Here is a 13,046-nt window from a genome sequence, read left to right on the forward strand (position 1 = left end):
ATTACCACCATTATCCTTATACATCCACAGGCCAAGCATGTCATCTCCTTGTCGAACTAAAATAGTTAAATGACCATCGATATCTACCAATGTATCGACTAGTTTTTCATGGTTATAAGAGCGCCAAAAGTATGAAGGGATGCGGTCAATGGTCCTTCAATAGTCGAAAAATGTCGGATAAACTTACGCAAGTATGTGCAAGCCCCTAAGTAACTCCTGATTTCAGTTACAGTACTAGGTCTAGGCCACTTAATGGTCACTTCAAACTTTCTTGGATCAATCTTCCGTTGTCCACCACCAATAATGAACCCGAGATATACCAACTCCTCCTTTCCAAACTCACACTTCTTTACATTCAACTTCAGCTAGCCTTCATGTAACACTTTAAACACCGTTTCAGCGTGAATGAGATGCTCTTCCCATGTTCCGCTGTATATGAGGATATCATCCAAGTAAACAATCACGAAGTCTTCTATAAAAGGTCGTAGCAAATCATTCATCAAACGCATAAACATCCCTGGAGCATTACACAAACCAAAAGGAATCACCAACCATTCGAACAATCCTTGTTTGGTTTTGAAAGCGGTCTTCCATGTATGATCTTCTCGGACTCTTACTTGATGGTATCTGGTTTTGAAACTAACTTTTTAAATAATCGAGCTTTTTCCACCTGATCCATCATGCTGTCTATCCTAGGTAGAGGGTAACGATTCTTGATTGTGATCTTGTTTAATGCTCTATAATCAATAGACATACGCCAGCCTCTATCTTTCTTTAGTACTAACAATACCGCTGATCCACAAGGTGAAGCACTTGGCACTATCATTCCTAATTATAGAAGTTCCTGGACTTGTTTCTTGATCTCATTAGATTTCTCTATGGTCGTCCGATAAAGACCTACATTAGGAAGAGAACTCTCTCCGGTCAACATGATCTCATGCTCCACACTTCTCTTTAGCGGTAATACCGTGACATCTGAAAATAAATCCTTATACTTCAACTTTAACCTTTCTAGGTCGCCTTCTTGTTGTGCAAACGGATCACAAGGAGAATGAACTTCGTGCTAGCATTCACCAACCGCTTAGCCTGAGTGGTTGTGATTAAGCTTGCTCCCTCAGAGGAGAATCTATAACTTGAATCACAAACCTCTCTCCATTCTTGGTGAAGGTGTACTTTTGCTCCCTCCTATGTAGAGTTGCATCTCATCCCATAGGTAAGGACTACCTAGTACTACTTGACAGACATCGAAAGGTACTACGTCGCATGTAACTTCATCAATATATGACTCATCAAAAGCAAACTTGAATGTGCATTACTCTTCAACCTGTAGCCCTCCTTCCTTTTGAAGCCACCCTAAAGGATAGGGTTTTGGACGTTTGAAAGTCTTCAAACCCAACTTATGTACCAAAGAATGTGAAAGTAAATTCTTTTGGATGTTGCTACCCTTATCGTTCCATCTTCTAGGATATTAAGGAAATCCTATAAAATGTCATGACTATCCCTTGACTAGCCTATTTAACATTACGTTATTACCAAAATTAAAATTATTAATGTTAAAATTTTTAATTTGGATGGTATTATTGTTTTAGGAAATGTTGTAAAGAAATATTTTGTCATAAACTTTTTTGATTCTTTCCCATGTTCTTCCATGGTGTTTCAAGAAAAGAGATGAAAAAATAGATTAATACAGATGAAAAGGCAATGTAAGAATAAATAGAAGTATTAGGAATTTTAACTACCCATAAATGTTTTTGTTTAAAAAAGGAATAGAAATTAATATAAAAAACTATAGCATGGATTTTTACATTATATATGGTGATGATATTTATGATTTCTAATTAAGTTTATATTAAAAATGATTTTATAATTATAAAAAAGAAAGGGTATATTTGATAGTTTAAGGGAAAAGTATGTCTATAAACATAGCGGACATATAAAAATGGACAGACCAAAGTAGAAATTAGGACGGATAAAAATGGACAGAGGGAGTAATTTCTAATCAACATATGAGTTATTTATTATTACATGATGAATTAAGATTTTTATTTAGCTAAGTGAAATGATTGCGGAACGCCTAAAATTGAATCTGAAAATGCTAGCGCATATTCGAACTCTTCATTATTTGTATTTGTATAGAGATAGATTTGTTTTTGAACTTTTAGGATAAATTCCCTCCGTAAGAAAGACATTCATAGATAAGAGAGAACGAGGAGCGAATGAATTAGACAATGTTACTTTACTGGTAAAAAAGTAAAAAACGAGCGCAGAAGGTTGAGATGGGGCCATAGGCTAAAAGAAATACCGTATCCAAATGAGGTGTCGGATGCAAAATATAACTAAAGAGATTTCTTTGTAGTGTTAAGAAAATATATAATTTCTATTTTTCAAATATTGTTTTGAACAAGAAAATACTAAAAGAAATAGACAGAGTAGTGATTTCATTACTCGAAAAACAAGTAACATAAATTATATATAAAGAGCATGATAATATGAGCCTTTTCCCAAACCATGGATCTGAAGAACAAATATAACAATTTGGGAAATATTACCACAAAGATGAACGGAAAGTAAAAGAAAATAACAAGAATATAGGATGCTAGCATTTAAAGAACATTTAAAAAAAAATGTAAACATGGATAAAATTGGGATCTAGAAAGAATGAAATTATGCAAAGAAGGTCTTATAGTATGTAAAACTGAAGAAATAATATGGGAAATCGAACGCAATTCAAGGACATATAGAGTTGTCTTCGGGTTAATGACTAGCAAAAGTCAAATAAGATTAAAAGGTAATCTCAAGCTATGTTTTATATTAAACTTTATGGTTGTTTTCATATCGTTTTTTAATCAACATACATTACTACTTTCTTATTTTGGTTGAACGCGATATATGTACCAATACAAACTACATATATAATTTTTGGAAATGTTATAAAAGAAGATAAAAACAAATACCTCCCCACTAATTTATGTTATATTACCGATCTTATATTTGGTTACATTATAAGATTACTAGCTGAGTAAGTTCCTTGAAAATATTTTAAAAATATAATTAATATATACTAATTTCGTCATATAGATGAAGTTTGATAACTTTTTGTTCCTATAGTGATCTCAACAGTGAAAACTGCAGATACATCATTCTTATAGTAACCGTAGAGAAGAAAGATGGGAATAATAAAATAAAAAGAATACATGATAAAGTTTCTATATGTATCTAATAAATAAAAAAGATGGTAATGATAGTATATCATAATTAAGAACCTCAACAACAATGATAATCAAGCAAATTATTAAAAAAACGTAAATACATGCAAATTCAAATGAAGTGCTAGAAAGGGATATATTGTTGTTAAATCCCCCCCAACAGATAATGGTAGATTAGATAATGCACAGTGAGCTGCATCTTCATCGTATTTTCATATTTTGGAAAATCATATCTTTAAATTTTGCAATTTATATCCCACAAATATAACAATTCTGAATTGAACAACTAAGCATTATCTTTTTTTTTTAATTGAACCAAAGTAAATTAGTTAAGCACTGGTCGATGCATGGCCAGTTGATTCTCATTGACGACAAAAAACATATTACACATTAAATTTCTTCGAACGTTGGATGTCATTACATCTCTGTCAGTTTACTTGGCCATAATCAAGTATTTTACTTACCCCCTATATATACAGAGCATTTACCTGGCAGTGAAAAAAAAAAGAATTCGAAAACATGGGAAGCATATCAAATTAAGAAACTTATATCGGATAACCACAATACGTAGGAAAATATCAAAATCAAAGTTTGAGAATATAAAATGTAATAGCATGTTGAATGTTGACTAAACTATTGTGAAAAATTAAATTTTGGGACAAGGGCAAAGGACGTGTGATGCCTAAAGAAGGAGGAAAAGACAATCATTGCTTGACAACAAGGTAATTAAACTATGCAAAGGATCAAGAACTCATGGAAGGTACGACTGATAGTGATGCAGGGAAGAGCAAGAACGCGTTAAATAATAATAAAAAAAAGGAAGCAAACACTTCTTGAAGGAGTCTTACGAGCCCTTATCAAGATCCGAAGAAAAATTGGAGAACTTATTGGAGGATCTAGATCAACAAAATGACATCTAGAGTTCGGGGCGATTTAACAAAAAGAATCGTTTAAACATGAACTTGACACGAGAAAATGCACGAAAGTTCTGGAAAAAAAAGAATGAGAGTATGAGCTACAAAAATTCAAACAATATAAAATACCAAAGAAAAAAGAAATCAAATGATATCACATTTCTAAGTTTTTGATGTTGTAAGATATTGATCAGCTTAAGAATGACGACAAGTGTCATTGCATCATTAGCATCTTACTACACATGAAAGTAAGATGCTCGGGGATTATTTAAAGAATGAAAACTTCATTGAAGATGAGGAAGACAACCGCGATTTAACACTCAAGGAAATCGACAAAGATATGATTGCATTTTTACGAGATCGGGACATAGAAAGTGTGTCAATAACGAGCATGCATCGGTCTTTTCGCTAAAGGTGGGTCTGATAATGAGATTTACAAATACATGATATCCGTCCACGAAGATCTGGAGAAGTTCAAATCAAAACAAAAATAGAAACTACGAACATTCAAATAATGTCTAGATTAAATCTGGACTGGAAAAACACTACAACAATTTAAGAATAGTTGAATTCCAAAAGAGGGAAGCTCGAAATTCATGTACGGGTCAAAAACACGTTCATTTACTTTGGGGTTAGTTGCTCATAACTCCAGTTTATATTGGTCATATTATCGTATGGTTCACCAGGTTTTTGGTTGAGTTAAAAGTTACAATTGCTTGAACATCTCCCATAGATTTTGCATTATTAATTATATTACTAATTTTTAGTCGATAAAGAATTTGATGATGACGAGTTCCAAACTCAAGTAGCTGGTACAGTGGAACTGCGAATCCGAGGTAAATTAATAACTTGGTTAAGATGATATTTTTTGCGAGTCCCAACTTGAGCCAGTGTGATAAATTAATAACATTGAAAAACTTATAAGATAATAAAAATTTGAAGTTTCCAATAGGACCCAACTATTATGTAAATTAATAATCAGGGTAATATGACGTCTTATTTATATTTCATTCACATTTGTAATACACTGGACTCCATCTATAATTTTTGTGCTCTTTGAGAAGTTCCGAAATGATTTTGTTGTGTTCTCTTCTTATTATTTCTATTTTATCATCAAAGTATTTACATTAATTATACACATAATATGTGAATAATTAAAAATAAATTGAATTGAAAATAAAATCTCTGGATATTAGATACTACACACTTATTTCAGAAAATTTAAAGTTAAATTTGGTATGCTTCGATATACGAATAACTTAGCAGTCCCAAGACTATTAATTTATCGAAGGTTTACCGTACCATCACCCACCGACTAGACTACTGCACTATAGTGAAATTAGTATTAATTACTCTTTTTTTTTGGTAATTTAAATTCTTATCCAGATGATGCCATTTTATTCTTCGTAATAGGTTTTCTAGATTGTTGTATTAAAATTTAGAATTATTGCTTTGAAACGATGCTTAAGCTTGCATGTTTTAATTTGTTAGATAAAAATGCCCAATATCATCCTTTAAGCCATATTATGCTTTGGCTGCCATCTTTCACAGGTGATGTTCACGGTTAATCCATCATCATCATTTAATTATCCATGAATTAACAAATAAGAAAGGCACCAAAGAATATTTCTGTTTTTTTATTTAAAGAAATCACCATTGATGATACCTAGATATCATAAATCGGACAATATCTGTAGACATACCTGGATAACAAAAGTATATTACTAATATTTAAAATATTTTCATGGAACTTACCAAGTTATCTTCTTCTTTTTTTTTTGATCGGTAACTACCATTCATTATTTCACCATATGCTATCTTCACGAGGGAAAGTCCCAACTCACTTGATGTCGGAATTGTCTTTCATTCCAAGGCATAATTGTCTTTCACTTGATGCTCCCAGAAATATAGCTATCTCTATAAAACCAAGAGATAGATACTATTTTATTATTTTTAGTGATTGGAGAAACAAAAATTGTGACGATCACATTCCAATCAAGCGCTATAACATAACATCCTTGGTAGTCTGATTTATGACACCATTAGGTAGAGGAAAAAGAATTTAATAAGCTTCATACATAAACAGACAATACTCCAAGCCTATACAAAGCCCACATTAACTGCATGCACATGAGAATTTCACCTCATACAAAAAATAAAATCGGTTTTTCATAAGACTCCTAGTTCAACTCTTCCAAAGTCCCGTGTTTTAGACAACCTTCTTTAACTGTTCATTTTACTGTTTAGATAACCAATTTTTGGATACCCACATTCTTAAGTTATCGCCTAGATATATCAGTCAAATTCATACTTTTTAATTCAACAACTGCAACGGGTACTAAAGTGGTGTTGGAATTTAGGATCTGTGATGCTGATTTTTGTTCCTCAGAATATAGCATCAAGCAAAATCAAGAATGAAAATAACTAATTAAAACTTAGACCACCACCACCCACTGCCCCCAGACACGCTACTATTGCCATCTCCTACCATAGGCAATCACGCAACAACTCACATATTGTATTTGGACACCAATCATGTTGACTGGAAAATAATGAAAAACTATAACATAAAATTCAACTGTTTATCAGTTAATCCAATTCAAGTTTACCAATTAATCCAATTCAACTAAGCATCAACAAAATCCTTACCTCTAAATTGGGAAAATGCCCCAATACGGGGTGCAATGTTGGAAATATGTCCCATCATTTAAAAATTTGGAAAAATGTCCCATTCGGTCAATAACTCAGTTAAGTCACATGTTGAGGGTTCAGGGTTTAATGTTCAGGTGGTGGCGACGGTGGTTTTTGTATTGGTTCCGGTGGTGATTGTTTTCTCACACATGTGACTTAACTGGGTTGGATGTTAAAATTAACGGAATGAGACATTTTTTCAATTTTTTTTTAACGTTGGGGCAGATTTCCAACATTGCACCTCATATTGGGACATTTTCCCAATTTTCCCTTGAATTTATCCATTTAAGACTCATGAGTCGACATACCATCCAAATGAGAATAAATTTATTGTTTTCAGTAACTTGCAGACCATTAATTCATAATAACACATCTTTCTTTTCCGGGAGCTTAAAGTTCAAAGAGTACCTTGTGTCCATCATCATAAATCTGGTATTCTGAACAACCAAAAAATAGTGTCAGAGTTTGTTGTAAAAGAATACAACCAACTGTAAGATCTCAATAGTTCAGAACTTCACATATAGTAATTGGAAGTGCTATATATACCTCATTGTGATACCTAGGATGAATTTTATCACCCTAGTCGAGAGACACGCATTCTAAAAGCTGGATGGTAAAATCTCTGTACACGAACGTTCAGCTGGCTGGTAAATTAAACTTCTAAAAACTTTTCATTAGCAACCTTCTTAAAATGCCGAGCATTTAGACTGCCTATAACCTTATTGGCACATGAATGAATATGGATCAGTCAAAACAGTGTGTTCATGGAAATGAAAAGTTAAGAAAACACATGGACATGGACATGGGACAGACAACAGTATACAATATATACCTTACAAATTTTAGTATGGTGGAAGTGACAAACTTCAGCTTGAGATGCTTCACTTAGAACTTGAAAATATAAATATAAAAGATAATTTTATTATTCAATGGGATGATTTACATTGAGAACCCGTAGGGTATATATAGCGACACCATAATTTGGTGTGCAAGACTAATACTTGTAAATCAATTCATGCTAAATATATCAAATACTAAATATAACTCTAAATACTAAAAATTTCCATATAATATTTGTATACTCTAACACCCTCCCTCAATCTCATGGGGATTGAAGAAACCGCATGAGATTGGCCATGAATGTTGTTGATGAAGTGCGGTGCCAATAAATGCCCGAGAAGTATAAGATGAAGCGCGTTGCCATTAAAAAGAAGAATACGGATTAGGAGAACCTCCAAAGCAGCGAAATTCACGGTACCGTTGAATCATCGATAAGAAGAAGAAAGAGAAAAATATCCTGCAAAATAGGGAGTAGAAAAGTTGACGAAGAATCGCGCGGCCGTAGAGAAAAGAGATAATTGATTAGGAAAACCGATGATAACCGGATCCATAATCTGCAAAAGAATCAACATAGCATATCAGAACCGTCAAATAAACAATAAAACTTGTAGAAAAGGAGAGGTGGCGTTCCGACATCTTCAACAAAATCTGAAAAGTTGGATTTAGGATTTGGCAATTATGGATGATAAACCTAAAAATATAACCCTAATAAGAAAAACTAATCATATTGCAGCGGAAGAGACATGACGTTCGTGCTCGGATTTTCTCTCCATTTGGTTTTGACATGAGCTTAAGAATATCCAAAATCATATGCTTATGAGTAACTACAGAAGGATCCGACCTTGGTTTGAACAATGAGTAACAGAATGAATTTGATTCCTGGTTTCCATGTTTCAACGTTCTTTTCCATGGCTGCTAATGTTGCATGCAGTCACGACAATGTTGGCTGGCACCTACAACATGACATCGTATTTAAGTAATATAGGGAACAAATCAAATGAACTATTATGTCTGTTACTTCTTTAATTGGTTAATTACCATGATACTCGGCAATTAGACTATAAAATGATAGAAACTTGCACCACCAAGATAAAGCAAGATTTGGCTAAACAAAGTAGTACGCAAGAATTATTATATATGTGCTGTAAAAGAAATTGCAGCAGAGAAGAAGAAAGATACGTGGAACCTGTGTAATATCCATTCCATCCCCAACAAATACAAACTCTTTTAAAACTTATAGTTGTAGCACCAAAAAACATCCGCACCCTGCATTAACTACTGAAATTTATATTACGTAAAGGAAAGCCGAGAAGCCCGATCTCATTAACAAAGAAATTACCTGCTGAAACTTATATTATAGAAAGGAAAGCCGAGAAGCCCGATCTCATTAACAAAGAAATTAACTACTGAAACTTATATTATGGAAAGGAAAGCCGAGAAGCCCGATCTCATTAACAAAGAAATAAAAGAAGAAAAATCAATATACAAAATGTGATAGATTAAGCAGAAAGCGAATACAAAAATCCAATTGTCTTAGTATTGAGAACTCAGCATCCAATTGTCTTAGTATTGAGGACTCAGCATAAATGCAATTGATATCCAAAACTCCGAGGGAGATATCCAAGGCAATGAAGGTGTAGAAACTGTAGAATGCAATGCCTTTCAAGATATGTTTTCTCCGATAGCACCATCAGAATCTTTGGTTGGTCCTTGCAGTGATATGCCGAACAACTGCTCAGATTTTTCCTTTGTACTCCCTGATCCGGTGAGTTCCTTCGGACTTATTTGGTCCGAACAATCATGACATGCATTTAGCCCTTGCCAATATTTCTTCTAATTTGCAATAATTTATTTACTTCCGAATATGTCCTACTACACATTCAACTGATAAATGGCTTCACAATCCACGATGGCCTTGTAATGAATGAAAAACTGAGTATATATGTGACTTGTTGAGGTTAACTTGTCATCTGATGCATTTTTTTTTTGTTCTCAGGATTGTGAAATGACTGATATGGAATGGTTATCAACCTTTGTTGACGATTCTATGTCAGCTGGAGACATCACTATGGGCATAGACTTTTCTGACTCTGCTACAGTCCTTCAGAATAGCAGCAGCTCTTGCTCTGGTGGAATGGCGATGCCTCTTAGCACTGATACTGTTGTCCTGGACTCTTATGGAGCAAGCGCCCATGATCGGCAATTTTCTCTCCAAATTTAGCAGCCTCTCATAAATCATGTGTCAAAAAAACAACCAAGTCCCAACTCGTATAAATCATTAGAATTAGAGTCTTTTGCAGGATCCTGTCCACCCAAAAGAACAGTAAGTAGAAGAAGAAAAAAAGGCAGCAGCAGCAGCCTGGTGTACTGTCCTACTGCGAGCTTCAACAATTCTTACTAGCTAGAAACTCTAAGCTTGATTGAACTTCGAATTCACATTTTGTTGTGTTATTTTGTATGTTGTATACAGTTGGGGGGTGGAGAAGAGGATAGGAGCAATTTATGACTAATCTCAATATTTGCTGATGATCTCAGCATTTAAAACACGCATCATTTTGTGTTCAGAATGATTTATCTGCTTTGTTGCTTAATTAACATTTCCAGAAAAATATTTTGTTTCCACGAAACAATCCATATATCTACCGTGCTGAAATAAAATAGCACTAAGAACTGTCTAATTATCTGACTAAAGAACCTGTGCAGACAAAAGATAAATCTTCCTGACAAGCTTCAACTGTTCGAAATTCCATGAATCATAGACGTTTTATTTCCAATTCATTCATAAGTAGGAGCCAAACACTGCTCAATCAACTGTCGCCTGCCAGGGTTTTCTAATGCTGCTGCCTTCTTGTTGTGTAAACTCAAGACTATTGTGGTCCTTAATATACTGTATTCTTATTTGACCTTCAGCAAAAAAATTCCGTTGTGTATCTATGGTATGTACTGTTTGTCTATGGAATTAAGAGAGTAACCAAGATTCAGAAAATTCACTTTGATGCTGGAAGAATAATAATTTGTGACTTGGATTTATTATCGATTACCGAATCAGGCTCCGTGCGGTACTAGGATCTGCCGACATAAATGAAGAGCTATATAATTGTTATAGTACGATGGCATTTGGGTGTCTTAGTGCAAGGGGTCCATGCTGACCCTAAATGTTGCTATGATTGTCCAGGTAAAGCTATTTTTTCTTCTCTGTTTAGACTATGTATAGTTATGTTGGCATTTGGATTCAAGTTTTGGTCTTATAGGCTATGTATAGTTTTTTAAAAAAGGTCTTATAGGTTATCTTATAGTTTCAGAAAAGAAAGAAGAGAAGTATTGTTATGTCTCTGTTTAGACACATTTTATTACTGGAATTGTTGAATGTTGAATTCTTCCGTTGCTAATATATAACAAAACGTGTTGTCGCATTCAGTTTAACGAAAATCAAAGATATAATTAATTGGTCCTTTTATCCAAGCTAAAGATAATTTGAAATTCTGTTCATGCATGCATGTATTTTTGTTGTTTCTTTTACTAATTATGGTTGGTTCTTTTGCTATTTGTTCAACTCAATTGCTTGCGTGAACGCAGAGGAGTTCAAGGCTGGTTAAGCGAATGTGCTAATTTAGCCTGGTAAGCAAAATTTAATCTTACTAAAACTGTTGCTATACAACTTTTACTAAGTATGGAGATCTCATACAATACAGAATGATGGACAAAGTTGGACGTGCTCCTTAGAATTCCAACAATTATATTTCTTATATTCCATTTCTAGATCCTTTTTTTTTATATATAATTTTGTGATTGCATTTTTGTATCACTGATGAATGTGTATCATTAATTAAATTTGTTGGATTACCATTAGCGTACTGATATATCTCTTTCATTTTATGTGATTCCAACTTCAACTGCAGTTTGCAGGGTTGTCCTCTAATGTGAGTAGATCCATCATCTTCCTTTATTCAGTTATTTTTTCTTAAATGCCCTACTTAATTACATTTTACTTTGTACGATAATATCTATTAGCGACCAACTAAAACTTGAACGTGCAGTAGCAACGATCCACCATTAGCGTATGAAACTCTTATGACGATGTTGACTTTTGCTTCATACTTTTTGATTTGTTCCAGAGCTTGCAGTGATCTTATATATACACAAATTTTTAAGAGAATGAACTGATACTAATGCTGATGAAAGCATGCATGATAGTGATGAAATGGTTAGGGGTCCATCTTTCTCGGTGGTATGAACTTGGGGGGGTATGGTTTTGATCTTAAAAAAGGAACTTAACGTGATAGAATTACTCTTTCCTAACGAGACTGCATTCCCGTTTTGGTCAGTGTATTTTAGGCCTTTGGGCGACTAAGAATTTGAAACTTTTGTTTCCTTAGTTAGACCTGTGATGTAAAAGGAATCTTCTCATATGGGACATGTTACGCATGTTCACGTATTTTAAGTATACAGTTGAAAGAAGAGGAAGGTAATCTTCTGATCGCATTTATCTTCATAGGTAATCTTCTGATCGCATTTATCTTCATCAATGATCTGTGTAGCCAGTTTTTTAAGTAAAGTCAGTTCCCAAACTTTAGTGTATTTGAAAGGCACTTTTTCGACCCAACGCTGCATGTACTTTAGACTGATTCTTATGGTATAAAAATAGATAATCTACACTACTGGCATTCGCTATACAGATCAATCTGCATATTTTTGGAGTTGCTTAGAATGGGTATTGCTTTATCAGTCATCACAATCTGTAACCATGATTTTGCACTTTACAAATGAATTTGAGAATGTGGTTGTGTTGTACTGCTTTACCCTGTATGTCTATATGAAATACTAATAAAATGTTACTATTTACTTCTGATAGTGTAGATTATGAACTTCTCAATCTTAAGTGTTAGCGATATGGGTATAAAGATCGATGATGACATGCCATCGTTGATCGAGCTGGGTGAACATGATAATAATGAAGTGGTCAGAAATTTATAGTGGGATAATGACATGTCACACTGCTGGTTGAGATGGATGAATATGGCAATGAAATGTTTATTTATGAAGAGAGATAATAGATAGTAGGAAGTGTTTAGTTTTAATTAATAGGTGCTATGTAATTAGGTGCTATGTAATTCTTATGCCATGGTGAATAATGATGCCTTAATGAATAAGTTGGTGATTGATGCAAAATGAAGAATTGCTCCATTTCCTGATTTATGTATCTGCAAAAATTTGAGATGCAAAATGAAGAATTGCTCTACATTCACAACACTACTGTTGAGACCTTGCATAACCTTTTCTAACATTTTCAAGTTGCACCATAATGTTTTATCTATTTTCCCAATTAATTTTGCGTGTAATTATGCAGACTGCGAATGTTTTCGTTTCCACTGCCACCGGTATCGGAATATGGTTG

This window comes from Papaver somniferum, chromosome 1, assembly GCF_003573695.1.
Source record: "Papaver somniferum cultivar HN1 chromosome 1, ASM357369v1, whole genome shotgun sequence".
In the NCBI taxonomy this organism is placed as follows: Eukaryota; Viridiplantae; Streptophyta; class Magnoliopsida; order Ranunculales; family Papaveraceae; genus Papaver; species Papaver somniferum.